Genomic DNA, 18,347 nt, shown 5'->3' with positions numbered 1-18,347 from the left:
CTGCTAAAGTGCCTCTGCCTTATGCTTCCCAGCTGTGTGCCTGCAGTTACTGTGGGCCTCTTTATACCTGACAGAGACCCTCGATAAGCTTTGTACGCCATTTGTATCACACATTTCATCTTCAAAGGACTACGTATCTGTGATACAATTATCTTGCAAAACACTGAATGATACATAATATAAGCATCACTCACATTTCACAGATGAGAAAAAAATATGAAACGCAACAAGGTACATGCTTTGGCAGCAAGCAATGTGGTCACTGTTTAAAATTCTGTTTCCTGGCCACAGCTCAGCCTTCTGTTTATTTTTCATTGAGGAAATGAAACAGATGAATTAACACAGCAAACATACATGTTTCAGGGAAAAATGGCAGGTTCTTAGAGAGAGATGAACCACAGCCCTGCTTCTCCCCTTCCCTACCTCCCTTCTATGGTCTGCTTACATGTATGAAATATGCTCTGTTTATCCATGTCTAATAATCCCTCCCCATGTCAACAGTTCATCTTCCTGGATGAACTCATGCATTTTTCTGATTCTCTGCAAGATATCAGAAATCCCCCCCCATAGTTTCCTATTCTACTTAACAGCACACACACACACACACACACACACACACAAAATTACACGAGCCCACATCAGCAGCTTCATATTGTGCAAACACTCAACACTGCACTGCCTTTCCAATGGAAACCATTTCAGTCCGAGGCATAACCATCATTTCATGAACACAAATTTCATGGACCAAAAAGGTATCAATATAGCACAAATTTCTCCAACCCTCTTATTAATAGCACTGTTTTTAAACCTGTTTATTAGTTACTTAAAGATATTACAATTCCTACTGTAGTGAAACAAGTGAATTTTGGGGGGGCAGAGGGTGGGGTGTACTGATCTCAACTTGAAAGCCATACAAGGTAAGAAATGCTAATAAACTTGCCATGGAGGACATCCATAGCAGTAGCAAAAAGCACACCAAGATCAGCTCAGCTAAGCACAAGGCAGTATTGGGGCTTTTTAATAAGCCTGTAAGCAAGTTTGCAGAGTTCAACAGGATTTTAATTATGCAGACAACTTGATACAACTGTTGCATCAAGACCACGGTATTGAATTGCTCAAGCACTGAGACAAATGAATTCTCAGTTTTAAAAAAGGAAAATGCCCCAGCTTTCTCATTGCAGAGGGAGCTATTCAGCACTCCATCACTGATCTCTGCCATACGCCTGACTGTGAGAAACTCTTCAGTAATTGCAGGAGGTGGGTATGGGTAGAAGATGCAGTGCAGCCCTGCAGTGGCAGCGCTCTCAGGCTGTTTGTGAGGACTGGGCTCTCTCAACATACAAGTATAAAACAAGGGATGATGTTTTAATGCAAGCAAGGTCTGTGGGAGAAGCCTGCAGAACAGAACAGACACTTGGTCAAGCTGCTTGTCTCTGTGAAAATCATTTCCTAGTTATGTTTTCCTCTCAGCCTAATCCAAGGCATTGGGGATAAATTCCCCAGATCCCTTTTCCTTGTACTGACAGCACATGTATGCACTTCTAACAATGGGAATCTAGCTCAATTATCATTCTAGTCATAACAGTTCCTGCCTCCAATTCCACCTTGCTTTAGGCAGTATTACACTTGATTTCATACTTTCACATGCCTCTTCAAGCAGCAGGTCTTGGTCCAACAAACAGCTGAGCACTTAAAGTACAGCACATTCTCAGCATCTTTCTTCAGTAAGTTAAGGGCAATCGTTTCCACAACAACACAGAATCAGAAAGCATTTTTAAAATACCTGTACTCCACTTTAAGTGAAGGGAACAATGCTGAACATTGTGCAATTTCTGCTTGGGAAGTTGAACAGGCCCTGAATACCATCAGAATTTTGACAGTCTTTTCAGACTCAGTCATGAACAACACTGTCGTAGCCTTTCTTATCAGTGAAAGCTAGTTAAATACTGCACCAGCTAAATAGCAACTCTTTTAACTACTGTTCTATGTGGACTTAGACATTAATTTCAAGTTACAGGACACATTTTGCACTGGTTGACACATAAACAAAAAACCTGTTGAAGCTGCTTTCAGCCCTTACGTAAACAAATATTAAGGGCTGAGACGTGAATTTCATTTGAGCTCCAATCAGTGACAGAAACTAAAGCAGCAATACAGATTAACTGATACACAAATCACATTCCAGGTAAAGAAGCAGCAGCCCCAACTCCTGCAGCAGTAGCATCTTCTTGAAAAAAGAAGCGTGCATCACAAATCATCTACAGACACAGAGGTCTGTAAGCATGTTTTACCCTTGCTTGCATCAGTCCCCATTAAAAAAAGCAGCAGCAAACTAAAGAATGCAGCACTACTCCAAAACAAACACTTGTAACTGCACAGAATATATTATAACAGCTAAAGGGGTTATTTAGCAACTTCAACCTCCTGGCATTTGTTTTCAGTAGAGAAATGCCCATCTCACACCCCAGGCCTTCTTTAGGTTTTGGACACTGCTCTGTAGAGGGTTTAAGAGTTTATGGAAATGGTCTTAATGAACAATATTACTCATTTTTGTCACTTCTCACAACAAAAACAGTGAAAAAGCTTTGGGATCTACATAATCCAGCAAGTCTAGTTTAATTCCTTGGAAGTTTTTTCTGTTCAAAATTGCTGAAACCTTTCACAAAGCTTTTACCACTCCCAGAATTCTGTTTGATGCTTTCCCACAGCAGGTCCCAAACAGCTCAGTGGGCAGCACTTTTCCTTTCTGCTTTAGCCAGCACAGATGTACCCCTATACACGAGCAGAAAGAAAACCCATTTCATAATGTGTGAAGAAGAAAGATGCATAGGCTAGAATACTGGGCTGATTAACTATAGCTCTTGCCTTCCTCCAAGCATAAGGCTGCAGTGACTAAGAGGAAGTAGAACAACATCACCCCCTCACACCCACAAACTGTGAACTATTCAGATCACTGCATATGCTTTCAGAAAAAAAAATGGAAGAGGGCAAGCATCCTCTGTAAGCCAAGATATTTTAAGACGTACCAACAAACTCAAATGGTTCACAGAAATTAAGTACTTTGAATTTTGAAACAGCACGAATTGAACTCACAGTAGGAAGGTGCCAAAAAATTCAATTAAGGATTGAATTCTAGTGCCTTGTGCATGCCAGACAGGTTGGAAAGAAAAAAGGTTATCATTTGCTTGTCTCTTACACCTTCAGACTGTGGGTTTTTATAAAGAAACTCCTTTACAGCTTTAGAAGCCTAGCAACTTCACAAAATAGAACTGTGATATATTGCCTTAATTCCTCAGCAGAGACTGAACTAAGATTAGTTGCCTTGAAGATTACTCTTGGCTACATGCAAGCTAAACACTAAAAGTGTGGGAAGTATATATGAAAAAAAACTGCTGGTTCCTTCCAAGCAGCGTATGAAGAAAAGCTTGGGGAGAAAAGAACACCACCATTTCCACCAGCATACTTGCTTTGCTGTAGGGAGGAATACCCATGGGTGCAGATGAGTCCAGCAAAACAGTCCCACAGAGCTAGAGATGAGATTGCTACCAAGCCAACTGCCTTAAGAGCATGCTTACCCACTCTATTAGGTCACGTTTGCACCTGGAACTGAAACAAGAGCCTTCCTGAAAGCCACAGAGGGTAACAAATGTATCAGTGCTCCCTAATTATGATCTGTTGTTCTGAGGTCCTACTGCCTAGAGTCAGGATGATACAAGGAAACAGGAGAATAAGGAGGTGTCTGCAAGATGCTTCAACAAACAGCCATGGTGGACAGCATAAGCAATACCTGACAAAGTATTTCTGTTATTAAAATTATTTTTGTTGTTAGAATTAGTGATCATCTGCCTAGCATCTGGAGACATTGGGTAAATTGACATCTGTGCTACCTCCAGCAGGCTTTACCTGCAGCTAGAATATGAACTCCTTCATATGAGGACACACATTGTCATGAAGTCTGATTTTTATTCAGAAGACATTTATCTTAGACTTGTGTGAGCATACGACCTTGTCAAATGGAGATTCTACAGACAGATGTGGCATCATTAAGCTTGTTTGACTCTGTTTCAGAGATGTGCAATTACATTCATATTTCAATCTGCACAAACATTAGTAATAAAGTCGTGGGATTTTGTCACCATCTGTTAGTTACAGAGTCATTGCCTTCTGGAGAAAGAAACCTGGAAATCAGTTTCATTAGAAAGCAGCATAATAGTTCCGTATCAAAGACCTCTCCTACTTAAACCAGAATTATACAGGTGCTAGAAAAGAAATGTCTGGGCAGTACTAAGATTTCTTCTCCAAACCACAGCTAGGCAAGCCCTGCTGGACCTATTTTGTAAAGCCCCATAACATCAACAGCTTCTGAAAAACCTCTGAGAACATACACTGAACGCTTTCATATTGAAAATTTCTACCATTAAATCCCAAATGTTTTTAAACTTCCATGGAGCTTGGCACCAAGTCATTAACCTGCTGGGACAATTATGCAAGCCAAAGTTGTCTTAACTGAGCTTCCTCAGGCAAAATCCCTCAGCTCCAATTAAAAAAAATAGTGGAATAGATTGAGAAACTGCCCAAAATACTTTTGAATAGCCTAAATCAAATATATACATCCACATCTAGACAATTGAGGTGATCTTTTTTTCCCCAATAACTGCAAGGCCTACAATTCTGAGGACCCATTTTCAACTTCTATATTTGTTTTGTCTAAGAGAAAAACATTTGAGAAATTCTTGGGTAACAGCGTTTGTTTGTAATCTGCAACAGATACAACATGACCCACAAAGAATGACCTATAAATAAGAAAGAATTAAGAACTCTGATGTACATAATTGCGTAGCACAGCATTTGGGCACTTTGAAGGTTCAGAACTGGAGGTCTGAGGAAGACAAAGACTAAGGGTGAAACCTACAAGGCTACAGGCTCAACTCACCTTTACTTTCAACAGATCAAAACTGCCTGGTTTTATTACTGAATGGTAATTCAAGCCCCATAGAAACACCTTAATCAGACACAGATTTTTAATAGATAACGCATCTCTCAGTGAGGGCTGTCTGTGCTGAGCACCAGTCAGGATGAGACCGCTCCCAAGCGCATTGGTCTCACAGCAAACATTTTGATCTCAACCCACTGACTGAGGAGTAGAAAGAACCAGTAACTCATTTCTGAAGCATCAGTTATACCTTAGGCAATTTTCTGCATGTAACTTTCTTTGTATAGAATTTAAGTAATAGACGTGGGGCACTACATGAATTCTAACACAACCATCTAGGAAAGATAACCCCGATTAGATCAACTTTTCCTCAGATTTCCTTTGTGTGGCTTGGGAAAGAAAGGAGGATTCTGACCTAATTCCATAGGAACTTCCTATCAGAAACAGCAGACAGCGCAATAATGAGGTATTTTAGATACAGGAACAACTTCTTGTCTGCTCTTGCATGTACTGCAAATTCTTTTACAGTAAGTCACATCTCTGCTATTTCACAATGAAATCCAGTTGATCAGCAAGCTCCCAGAAGCAAGCTCCCAACCACAATTTAATTAAAAGGCCAGTAGCTGAGTCCCCCCATATGCAACTGCCAGGTGCAATCTCTGCAGTTTAAGTCTACAGGCGACGTTGCTGCATGTACTGGAGCATAGTCTTATATGTGATGAAAGCTGTCACTTATGTCAAAGACATTCCTGTAATGCATTATGATATTAGTTTCAGCAGAATGAAAAATTATGCTTTGTGAAAGCATTTACAGCCTGCATGTCTGCAAACACAATGTTTCCAGTGCCAGACACTTGCTTGAAACTCTGTATTTTTACACAAAGCAATTAAGAGATGTTACATTAAAGAACATACTGAGTCTGGCATGGTAGGAACTCTTGTAGCCACTACTGGACTCCTGAGAAGGAAGGACTAAAGAACGCAGGAGTAAAAGACACAACAGTAAGACATTCACTGCCCACAGTGATGAATACCATGTTAATACTACATTAAAATTGTTTCTCCTTTAAAATGCATCAAAACATCTCCAAAACTTACCAAGGAAAAACTCTTAGAAGTCTCCAATAAAATGCAGTCAAGAACTAAAGATAGCCTTTAATTCACCTTAAAAATCTCTAAATAGACAAGCCATGCACTAGCTGTGAGCTTGTTTTGAAAGTTCAGTGTACTGAAGGATCCATTTCTACTTTATTCAGCTTCCTTCAACTGGAATTCAGAAAAAGATTATCAGACTATGGATACAGTGATAATGAGAACAAAGTTAATTAAAACATCACAATTTCAGAAAAGGAGTCTCACTTCATTAACTGAATGAAAACATGACATACCAAACAGCTTTTTAATCTACAATACAGTATTGGCTTCAAACTCGTAAATGGAACCCAGTGTAGATCGCATTTGTGTAACATCACTACTGCAAAGAGTGGTTATTCACACATTAACAGCACTTAGATCAGAATTAGTTTCTCATCACAAAGGAATAAGATACACAGATGGCCTCAGGAAAGAATGGCATTTAACACTAGCACTGGAAGTAGACATTATGCCCCAATTACAAAATGGAAATTATCATTAGAAATATTATTTGATGCACTCGCATTGTTTCTTCAGCACTTTGCCACTCCAGGGTCTGTTCCTACACCCAAGGCAAGCTCCCAGCCATGGGTGAGATTCCAGTCAGCTATAGTTGCTCCAGTACAAAAATGCATACATCAGACCCATCAGGACAGCCAAGACCTGACGGGCAGCACAACTCGATTAACCATTGTACCACGATAACTCAAGCACAGCAGTGTGCCAGCCAGCCTCCCTGGGCCACCAGCAGCTCTGGCACCTCCTGTGCTGGCAGCTGCTCTGTATGCAGTCAGGGAGCCGGGCTGGCAGAGCTGGCCGAGCCATTGCCACCCACTAACAGAGCTGTGCTGGCAGAGCTGCTGCAGCCATACAGGACATATGAAGGACTGCTTTTGAAACCAGTAGAGTTGTTCTGGCAAGCATGATGAGACTGACAGAGCCATCATCAGTACAGAATTCAAGTGAAAGCAGCTGTAAAGCTGATCCTGCGCAGAAACTTGAGAAAAAAAAAAAAAAAAACACAAGCAAACTATTAATGAAAGGTAGCTTAGTTCTGAACCAGTAAACAGAAGCGATGAAGAGCACATTTAACAAAAGACAGCAATCATTAAAATTTAATACTGTTACTATGAAACATTCACAGCTTCATGTATTTCTTTAAGATACCATCACAAAATCCATTAAAAAATAGACTTTGTAAACAACTAAATAATCCAGATGCGAAACTCAGGTAGCAGGAGCATGCCTTACTACTTGGCATGAGGGGAAGCTCCAAGCAAGGCACCCCACAGTACTTCTGTTTTAAAAGTTAGAGATGCTGATGACTGATCATCCTAAAGCTATGAGAAACCTGAAAAGTGCACCTGTAAATCAAAGTTCAAGTTACCCTTCTGCCTAAGGTCAGTTCCAATTCTTAACTCTAAGGCTTCAGCATTACTGTTACTTGCAATGCTAGTGCTTATCTACATGCATATACTCACTTTTGAGTTATTTCCAGGATTTCTTTGACTGAAAGCTACCAAGCTGATATCCCCCCTACTTGAGACCAGTTTTGCAAGCGTGTAGAAAGGGAGCAAACAGGACACCAGTACAGACAATTTTTCAATTTATGGTACATGGTCAAGGAGAAAAAGCAGCTAGCTTGAGATAGTGGATGGAATTGCCACTGAAATGCTCACTTCTTTCTCCACAATAGTCAGTTCCTCCATCCCTCTCACTTCTCTGCAGCCATGCATTTACCACATTAAAACAAGACCTGATAATAACCTCACACTGTTCAAACTGGATAGTTGAGCAAGATATGAAGAAAATTCAACATCCCACATCTCTAGAATTGTTTGGGGAATACCTGAAACATCAAGGGATCAGTGAGGAAATGGAAAGGAAAAGGCAAAGGAAAACCCCTCCTTTGCAGGAATCTTATCCACAGGAGACAAGATGCCCTAACCAAAGAAAAAAGCTTCATTTAAAAGCAAAAAAAAAAAAAACAAAAAAACAAAAAAAAAACCAAAACAAACAAACAAACAAACAAAAAAAAACAAAAAAAACCCAAACACTCAAGTACAAAGAAAATATTCACATTCTCATTCTAACAGTGCTGTTTATCCTGGCCTTTGAGACCTATAGCTGATGATAGATCACTCCTGGCTCACCATGGACCAAACAGCTCAGCTTAGAGTCCAGTATTCAAGCTGTCCCTAGAAGGTGGAATTTGGCTGTGAAGATCACTATTCAAGCCTCAGTGATTCGTGTTTATGAGAACTGATGCTGTTCCAAGTACCCTCCCTATGATGGGCCATTTAAACAAAACACAAAGAGCTGAATTGGATTTAATCTTGCTCCCTCAGAGCTTGCCACACAGAAGCCTGGCTCACATCAGATCCAAATACAAATGCTGAAGCCATTCACAAGACTAAAAGCAAACATGAAGCACCCAAGAATTCACTGGTTCACATCTGTATGATCTCCCCAGGGCAGTATGAACTTTGTTACAGAAAGATTTCTGTACTTTGACAAATCCAGTGCCTTACAAAGTTATCAACATGTTCCCAACACACACAGTGAAAAGTGAGGGTTGATATCTTACTTTCTACTCTGCTAGAAACAACTGCTCAATTTTCAGCAAGTCATAAGTATTCCATCCCAGACATCCTATGGCAAGTTAATATTCAGTTCTGGCCTGCTATGAAGTATAATAGCAGTCTATAATAGAAAACATGGGGCTATGATTCATGCGTATCTACTTTTTTTTTTTTCCATTGGTGGGTAAAAGCACAAAACCCTCATAAAAAAAATCAGGTTCATCATAATTAGCTTGGCTTTGAAAAATTAACAGGCTATCTCAAAGTTCTTGAGATATCTGGTGGTATCTCAGTTTTCAAGCCCTCCTCAGTTTGGGTCTAAATTAAGGTGTTGAATAGCTGAGGTGGGCAGCAGCACCTCCAAACAAGAGATTTTGACCCATTTGTGCCATCGGTTCCATTAACAGACACAGAAGATAGTAATCTTCAATCAATGTATTTTCAGCAAACTCATTAGCCAACAATCAGCTAGAACACATTGCCTCATACAGACCCCCTGCAGTCAGTGCAGCTGTTGCAAAGCATTGCTGGAAACAGATTTTAGTTACTCACTGCAGAACAGCCATCTACGGGTTCCCAATACAGCCCACAGTGTGAATGGTCTCATCCCTACCCACACAAAGTCTCTTAACCCTTCAAGAAACAAATTGTTGCACATAGAGCTGTAATAGTTCCATACTTGCTGTACCTACTAAATACAACATTAATGATACGGGTGTGAGCACACATTTGTCAAGGTAAGACTTGCATCCCCATCCAGAAATTAACAGCTTAAAAACTTGCCTTCCATGATTCACTGAGTTTTGGCAACTGTTACCATTATTATTGTGTACTAAGAAGGGCAAGAAAGGCCTAGTAAGGTAATGGATTAAGAAAAATACTTTTGTTTCTAGAAGACATATCACTGAAACACAGCATAAAGACTTCATTTAATGGCTAAATTTCAGACCACTATTTTTTAATATTAAACGCCATTAAATGCTGCTTGCCTCTGAAATTTCTTCCATCAGCTTAAACGAACTCATTGCTTATGAAACTAATCTTTACCAAGATTTACAAAAGTAAAAGGTATAAATACCATTAGGAGAACACATACACAAAACACCAAGTTCTTAAGATTACTCCTTTCATCACAAAAACAGGCTATTTGAAGTGAAATTCAAGCATTTTCTACCAACAATAATGCAACAGTTCAAAGAGAGTCTAACCATCCTCGGTTGCTGAAGCAGGAGAAAACTAAGATCTGAAGTGGATATTTTCAAATATAAGAGACCAGCAAGTGAAAGAAATACTGAAACAAACTGCCTTATCTGTAATAATATAAAAAAACCTGCTTGCAGCTTGATGCTTGTACCTCATCAACACAATGCCTTTATGTGCTACTGAGGTTGTTCTTCTGAACTGTTACTGAAACACCACTAAGTTACTTCTACTAAAATACTGACAGTCTCATCTTCCTTGTTCTGAAGATAAAAAACCATAAACTGGGACAAAGTTGTAGACTGGCAAATCATAGAGATGGTAAAATCCTAGCATTTCATTTATAGGAAGAAATTCCACAAAGAAATTCCATACCTCCCTTGATATGTAAGTATAATGGCTATACATTGGTTGCTCCAAAAGTAATGACTCCTATTGATTTTATGGGAACTTCGGATGCAAGTCTTCCAGTAAAATAAACACGCAGCCTTTGACATGCTTTTATCAGTGCAGCAGTTAGTCACAGGTGAACCTGATTCAGGAGCTACAGCACAGCACTGCTCAGGCCAGAAAACACACTGAACCAAATTAAAAATGCACCATGAAGAAAAATAAGTGATTTCCCTAAGTATTTTCATAGCTTGTATTAAGACATCAATTACCATAGCCTGTCTTTTAAATTAATGATTCATAGTGATGGATTATTCATGCAAGTCAGCTAGCTGAACATTATACTTTGACTCCAGGGAGAAGGTATAGCATGTCTTAATTAACTTTCTTTTGAGTAAGTTAGAAAACAGTTAAACTTTTTATTTCTGTAGTCAACCAACTAAAATGTAAGAATACAAAAGCAGCACAGCAGCTGAACGTTCTCAGTAGTCTTAACAATTCACATATGAAGCAAACTATAGAGCTCAGAGGCAAGGTGCTTGTAAGGTAGTTATACAGGGCTGTCTAGTTGAAAGAACTGACTTCAGATCTACCCTATTAAGCACAGAGATGATGGACATCTCATGTCAGTGTCTCCGGTCATAGGCACAGCCCTGCAAGACTTCAAGGATGGAACAATTTATTCCAGAAGATTAAAGTGTTTCCCCTATTGACTGGAATGGTTCTCAACACTGGATTTTTCCTAACAAATGATAATACAGTGTTCTCTTAAGCTGATAATCTAACTACCTCCTTGAACATAACCAATATATTACAGACTTGAACAATGCATCAATACATAGCAAAACAACTCTACTTCAAGCAACCTCTTGGGCTTCCAATTCGTACATTTCAGACAGTGTTATTCAACCTCTGTACCAAAAGACTTGCAAATTAAAAATGGAAAACAGATGACACCATTTGCCCCTAAAGTAACATGAATCACCTAATATCTCAAGATCTACAGCAAGATGCTCCAGAATGGTAAAAATAGTCATACTTGATGAATACCAAGGCCACTTAGTTGCTCACACAGCTTACAGAAAACACAGTGTTGTCTGAAATATTAAATCCATTCAAATAAACCTTTAAAAAATTAATACTTAATGCCTGACAGTAAGTACTTATTTTGTTAGGAAGTGCCTGTTTTCATTTTATGCTGGAGAAATACACATTGTTAGACTGAATGACTTGTTTTCAAATCCCTTTGTTACGGGCAAGGAAAGTTTTTATTTCTTTAGAACTAGGTTATCTATTGATAAGTAATCGAGTAGTAACTCACGGGTGAGATAAACACAGGATTATTCCCATTAAAAAGAAACTCCTTTAGGAAACAAGGAGTAAATATCAGTCCATTTCTACCAATCCTGAAGCAAAAAAAAAAAAAAAACAGCAATGGATACAACACAACTTCCTCTTCAGGGCTTTCACTACAGGTAGAGATGAATCCATATAAAATAGACACAGCTCCAAGTAACCACTGCTATATACAGGTTTGAATTTATGTTGGTTGATTCGCCTCGCCAATATGAATATCTTCTTGTTGAAAAATATCCATCTCAGAATGACCTCAGTTGGAAAGGACCTTGAAAATCCACTGGATCAGGTTCCGAGAAAAAGTCAAATGAAATTACCACCACATGGGCTGAGGAATCAAGGGGGGCATAGAGAGCACTCAGCATAAATATGAAGTGTTGGACATCTGCTTGCCAGTCTGATACACACCTATCACTTCAATAACTTATTTCCTATGACCAAGGGCTTGTCTTCTCAAAACAAAATGGTATTTCACACTCACTCTATGAAAATGCAAACTCAGAAGCACACCATGTATTGATATTATACATACATTTTGCTCCTTCACACATGAAAAAACAATGACATTGATTCCTGCATGTAAATGCCCCAAATATACTTACAGCCACCTTGTTCCTGACTCACTCCCATGGATGACCTTTCTACCTGCCCTAATTAGACACATGCTTGCTTGTTTTTCCTTAGCATCTCCTCATAAAACTAATATTCTGCCTTCTTCAGTATTTCAGTGCATGCAGTACAGGGAGAGCAGACTGAAATTGCCAGCTACAGATGATGCTAAGTAGCTTCTGTGCAAGCAGAGACCCAAAAGGTTCCAAATCCACATGCTTATTTGTGCTACTATGACATTTTCTTTGCCTCAGAGATACTGGGGAGGACTAATGAAAGGCTCTCCTATGGGAAGGAGAGAACAAGCATAGTTGCAGCATGCAGTGAACTGAGGAGCTGCTTTCAGACATTAGTGACATGTGCCTGTCCCCAGGACAAACAGGAACACCCACAGCCCCGAAGCACCACAATGGCTCCATGCTGCTCACTCCTTCAGACATGCTTTTATTAGCAATGTTTCCTCACGCCCTGCTGAATTTCGAGCAGCCATTTAAGGATGCTCTTCACATACCTGCCCCATACCCTGGGAGCTGCAGAGCAGAGGAAGTTAGATATCAGCCATTCTCTCATTCCTGAGATTTTAAACACTTTTTCAGGGGAAGCTCATCAGGCTGTATATTTCAGAAACTATTTCCTGTTTATGCCAGTAGCAACAAAATCCTTCCTATTAACTCTGAAAGTCAATTTCATTACATTAGCATGGCAACAGAAGACCAAAACTGTTCATTTAAGACCTCAGCTCTGACTCTCTTACAATTACATTACAATTGATAGATGTATGCTCTTTTAACACTGCCCTATCCAATTCTCATACACTATGATTTCTGTATTCTCAAATCCTTAATTATGTGGCCTTCAGGAATAACTTCTCTCAGGGCAGATGGAAATGGTAGAACATGGAATACGTGTTCATGACTTCTGACTGGGAGAATCACTGCTGGCATCACAGGACAAGAAGCTAAAGAGGTATAGAAGCACGCATGGTGTTCAAACAAGGTCCTCTTCCACATTAAGCTGCAAGCATGAGAGGTTTATAAAGCGTTAAACTAAAAGGCTATTCTGCGATCTTCAATTCAAATGTCACTTTTGTCAAATATTATCTGAGGCTATTTTAGAGGCACTGAGTCAGCTTTGTTTCATTATAAAACCAGTTGCTGCCTGTAAAGTTACTGTGAACAAACAGTGCTACTTAATAAAGAGGTTCTCAGTTACCATATGCACGTACGCATGCTTTACAAAACAATCACTACACTACAGCATCTTAGAATTTAGTTAGAGAAGTTTAATTCTCTTGAGTTCTTGTAAGAATCATTAGACACCTTTTGGTTCCCACTAATAACTTGCGCTTTTGCAGACATCAGCATTTCCTCCTCCTGCTTTTTGAGTAAACTGAAATTAACAAGTCAACAAGCTGACATATCTACAGCAAAAGCAACTTGGCTTTCCTGTCTCCTCCCCACTTCTCATTCCCCTTGGCTGATACAGATATCACTCACCTGTGGGCTTCACCACTACTCACAACACTGAGACCTACCCCTCTTTCCTTCACACCCAAAGGATCTCCAGTTGAAAACCTAGTATTACAACAAGCTCACTGTCTGGGCATAGGCTTTGATTAATACTTTTAAATGGTTTAGAAACCAGATCAAATGCTTTTTGGAAAGAAGTTAAGTGAGAAAGAAAACATGAGTTGGTTCAGCAAGTTCAAATTGCGATGTGAAATACCCAATCATTAAATGCTCGAAGAGCTGCTTTAGATTTAGAAATGGAAAGAAAAGTATTCCAAAAAGGCAGTTTTAGTTTGCCAATTAAAAAAAAAAATCTTAAATCTTTAAACCTATTTTCTTTGTAGCTGTAACTTATATAACCAAGATGCACACAGGGAAAACTGGGGCAGCGAGCATTACCTTAGACAGGAATGGTTGTTACTGAAAAAACAGCATTTTGCTCTATTATCAAGGCAGGAGGCAGTCTCCAGTGCCTCAGTGATCATGAGGAATTCAGACAGGCTGACTTCAGTAAAGTACCCATGCTTCCAACATTATTCTGACATGCCAAGATCAGTTAAAAGATAACATTATGAAGTGGATGTCCAAGCTCTCTAGCTTACTCTAAAGTTCCTTAGCAAGCCAAGGGCTGCAGTGGTATCTCTGCTCAAGCAGCTCACTAGATAAAGTTCACATCTGGTACAAGCATTCGAGCACATTTTATTGTGAAGCTAATCAGTGCTTTTAAAATCTGAGCAAAATTCAGTCAATTCCAGAATTAAAACAAAATCTTAAATACGTTGTCACAAGAAGTTGGAAAGCAGGTGATGAGAAGGTGCCCTTCTCATGCAAGGGAAACCCCAAGCCCACTCCACAGACAAATGCTCAGATAACAAAATACACGAAAACAAATGAGCTCAGGAACTGAAGGACTCGGGAGATCACTCTTAGCTAAGAAGCATTTCTGTTTGTAGAAGCAGGAAACCTCACTGAGCACATTTTCTATTTGGATAGAAGTGATTTTTCTAGAAGCCTGCAGCCCACCAGTCTCAAGCCATCATGAGGTCAAACTTTTCCTCAGACACACACAGCAGATTAGATATCCTTCACATTATTAAGCAATTATTAGTTTAGCAGTAACAGTAATGATGAAAAACTGCAAGGCTGGAAAACAACCTTCCTGTTGATTTGGTATCTCTGATTAATAGGCAGCTATTTGGTTAAAACAGCACAACCACACTGCTCAAATTTCTTCCAGCAGGAATACACATGTAACTATCAGTCGTCCCTCCCAAAAAAAACAGTCTCAAGATCTGAGAAAATACTCTTGAAGAATTACCATATTTAATCACTCGACAAAACCAAAAATTCTTCACAGTACAGAAGGTCAAATCTTATTAACCAAAAGCAAGGTGCATATTTAACTAATTAGCTTATATCAACAAAACATTCTCTTTTCCCATCTCATAGCTAGAGCTGCTTTGCAATGACTCTAGAAGACCAAGAAGAACGTGGATAACTCACACAGCTTTTATCACATTAGCCACACTCTGCTGTTCTCATAATCATTAGCTTTGAAATGTATTAAACAAAGCAAAATGTGACCTTAGAGTTGATATTTTTATCACACCACATAAGAGCAATTTCTTATCAGACATTTCAGGTCACCAGAGGAGATGCAGCTCAGAATTACCCACAACACAAACAGACAAAAGAATACCACTGCTGCCCTGCCAAGCAATGCCAGGCAATGAGCACCCTACCAGGGAGGGCTGGCTGCTATTAAAGGCTGTGCTACAGACACCCAACATTGGCTTGGCTGAAGGAGCAACAAGAAGTGGATTGCGTGTGTGAGATGAACAGGAAAAATGGAGGCTCATTAACAGGATGCACAGGTTATCTTACCTACACTTACATTTGGTTCTACCCAATCGCTAACAAAATCCACAAGCCTTCTGACATGCACATGACTAAAAACACTCAAAAGAAATTGAACCCAACTATTTTGAAGATGCTTCCAAATTTAAATCAACTACTCTGGTCTTTAAAGGTACGAAGTTACCACTAAACAGCTTATTTCATAGATGTCCTACCCCTAATATCTGCCCATCATTTTAAGTATTAGGGGTTACCTCCTATGTCAAAGAGAAGCAACTGTATAAAACAAAGAAAACCAGGCAATTTTAAACCCATGTTCCTATGCCAGTTTTAAAAATATTTTTAACCACAGAGAATCACAGAGTCCTGAAGTCCTGAACACAGGACTTAAGACTGTTAATTCATGTTCAAACAGTGACTTTACAAAGACAGAATAAAGTACTGCCTGCACAGAACATGGACTGTCAAGTTACTTTAAAAGATACTCAAGCACAGAGATGCGTCTTCATAGACTAAGAGCAGCACAAACTCCAGTTGGAGAAACCAGTAAGACAGTGCAACAATCAGAAAGGTCAACACAGTGGAACAGCAATATAGGAACACAGTAGCAAAGGGACTAATGCAAATGAACGGCGTTACAAAGGAAGAGCGCTCACCCAACTCTAAAGGCTTAGGTTCACAGGGAAAACTCCACAAGGGAGGAATCTCCAAACTGAGATCCTCCCCCAGCAGCACACAGCCCTTCAATGAAGTCTAAAAGAGGGGCAGTCAGACCCGACCCCCTCTGGTCACACAGCTGAATTGCCTTCACCTGTGCACCAAGGGCTGACCAGGTCCCTTCCCCAGGTGCCCAGTGCTTCAGGCCATGACTCAACAGATACCACACAGATACATTGGTTGGACAACATTCTGAAGACCTTGGAATAGCAAGAGCTTGATGCAAAGAATCCTACCAGCACCAGCTCCTCTCCACTGCTACATTTAGTCATGCAACAGAAGCTGAATTAAGAGACAGGTAAACATGTGACATTTACACCTACAGAATAAGTGTGGGGATATTACAATGACAGAATGCTCAGACACTCCTGGAGCTCTGCTGAACAGTCTGAACATGTTCTTTTATGACTGGAAGAGGAGAAGGTAACAGAAGACCTACATCTTAAGAAGCACACCATAGCCATAGGTTCCAACAGAATCAAAGACACTTAACAGGTGCATTAATTGCAGGCCATTTTCAGAATCAACATAAGTCAGCAGCACACTCAGGATTTCAATAGACCAACGCATACACAAGATAACTCATAGTTTCAGAAAAATGTGAGTAGACAAATAGCAGCTCCGTAAATGCTTTTGTATACACATGATGAAACTACTTACTAAAAATAATGAGTGAGGTGAGCGAGTCAAAACAAATTTTAAAACCTAAACCAGATTAACCTCACCACATGACGTCATGTTTTGTTACCTCATAGCTGCTCCATGCAATTCCATAGACAAAACACATCTCAAAGTAAAAGCCTTTCCTCCCTACTCTCACCTCCTGAACAGCCATTCCTCACCACACTCAACCAAGCTACCACTCTGAAAAATAAAAAAGCTGAAAAAATAATGAAGTAGGAAATAGCTTATTGCTAAAATAAAATCTAGAAAAGCATTATAAAGTATTATTAACTCTATGATTTCAAATAAAATATTAGCACCAGCAGGACTGCAGCTTTGTAACTTGGCTTTAAAGCCACCAAGAAGTGAAAATATCATAGGTATACCTACCTCAACCCACACTATGACATTTTGGTGTCTTTCACTTAAACAAACCAGCAAGGCTTGCTGTTGGACTGAAGCACTGATCGCATCGGAAACAGAAAGAAAATAATTGAGGAATCCAAACAAACACTCCATGCACATAATAAAGCACTGCAAATCCAGCACTCGTTTTTCAGCATCCTTCCTTACCTTCGTGCAGACGGTGGGCACTGGTACCGTGCATGGGCAGCGCACACAAGGCTCTGCTCCCACACACAGATGTCAGTGCCTTCCCACTTCAACACCTCAGTGCTGCAAGGAGATGCAGCCGGCGTTCGGGAGCACCGTGATTTACCCATTTATCACCTGCTCGCACTAAAACCCATGCGTCTCGTTAAAGTCAAACTGAATATGGAAAAGTTGCACACCGATACATCAGGAATAGAGAAGCAATCCCACAACCGAGCTGCGTCTTGACCAGAATTCATTTTCAGAGCTTCCCAATAGCGCAGTTAACAGAAAGCACAGAAAGTAAGGCGACCGCTCTCAAACAGCCCACATCGGGGACGAGTGCAGAGCAGCACCGAGCCAAGCACCTCAGCACAGGGCTGGGGCAGCAGCCGCGTTCCATTACGCTCACCCCACAGCCGGGACAGAGCGTCAGGATACCGCAGCGTGGCGAATGACACACGCAGGTGGACAGGCAGCAGGTGCTGGGACAGCGGGAGGCTGCGTTACCGCTCCTCTCTCTCACCTCCATTTGCTCCCCACACAGCCCCACACCGCCCGCCGCCTCCCCTCAGGCGCTAACGGTCAGCGCGGCGCGAGCGTTCCTGTCCTCCCCTCACAACCTAGAGACCCTAGGCGCCTCACACAGCTTTACACTATGCAAACAACGAACCGCAACGGGCGCGCGGGGGGGGGGGGCCGGGGGGCGGCGGGCGGGGGCGCGGCCGCCGAGGGGCGGGCGCCCGACCCGGGGGGGGGACGGGGGCGCGGAGGGAGGGCGCCGCCCGCGACGCGGCGCCCGCGGCG

The 18,347-nt window shown here is 40.7% G+C and overlaps 1 protein-coding gene across 1 annotated transcript in view; it reads right to left on the bottom strand.

Annotated features, from left to right (window-relative positions):
* SERPINI1 (serpin family I member 1) overlaps positions 1 to 18,347 on the bottom strand; it is a 38,871-nt gene that overhangs the window by 20,321 nt on the left and 203 nt on the right. The window lies entirely within an intron of this gene.

This window comes from Centrocercus urophasianus, unplaced genomic scaffold, assembly GCF_019232065.1.
Source record: "Centrocercus urophasianus isolate 14NV4802_14NV808 unplaced genomic scaffold, USGS_Curo_1.0 seq_19, whole genome shotgun sequence".
Classification (NCBI taxonomy): Eukaryota; Metazoa; Chordata; class Aves; order Galliformes; family Phasianidae; genus Centrocercus; species Centrocercus urophasianus.
This window is presented reverse-complemented; position numbering and strand designations above follow the sequence as displayed.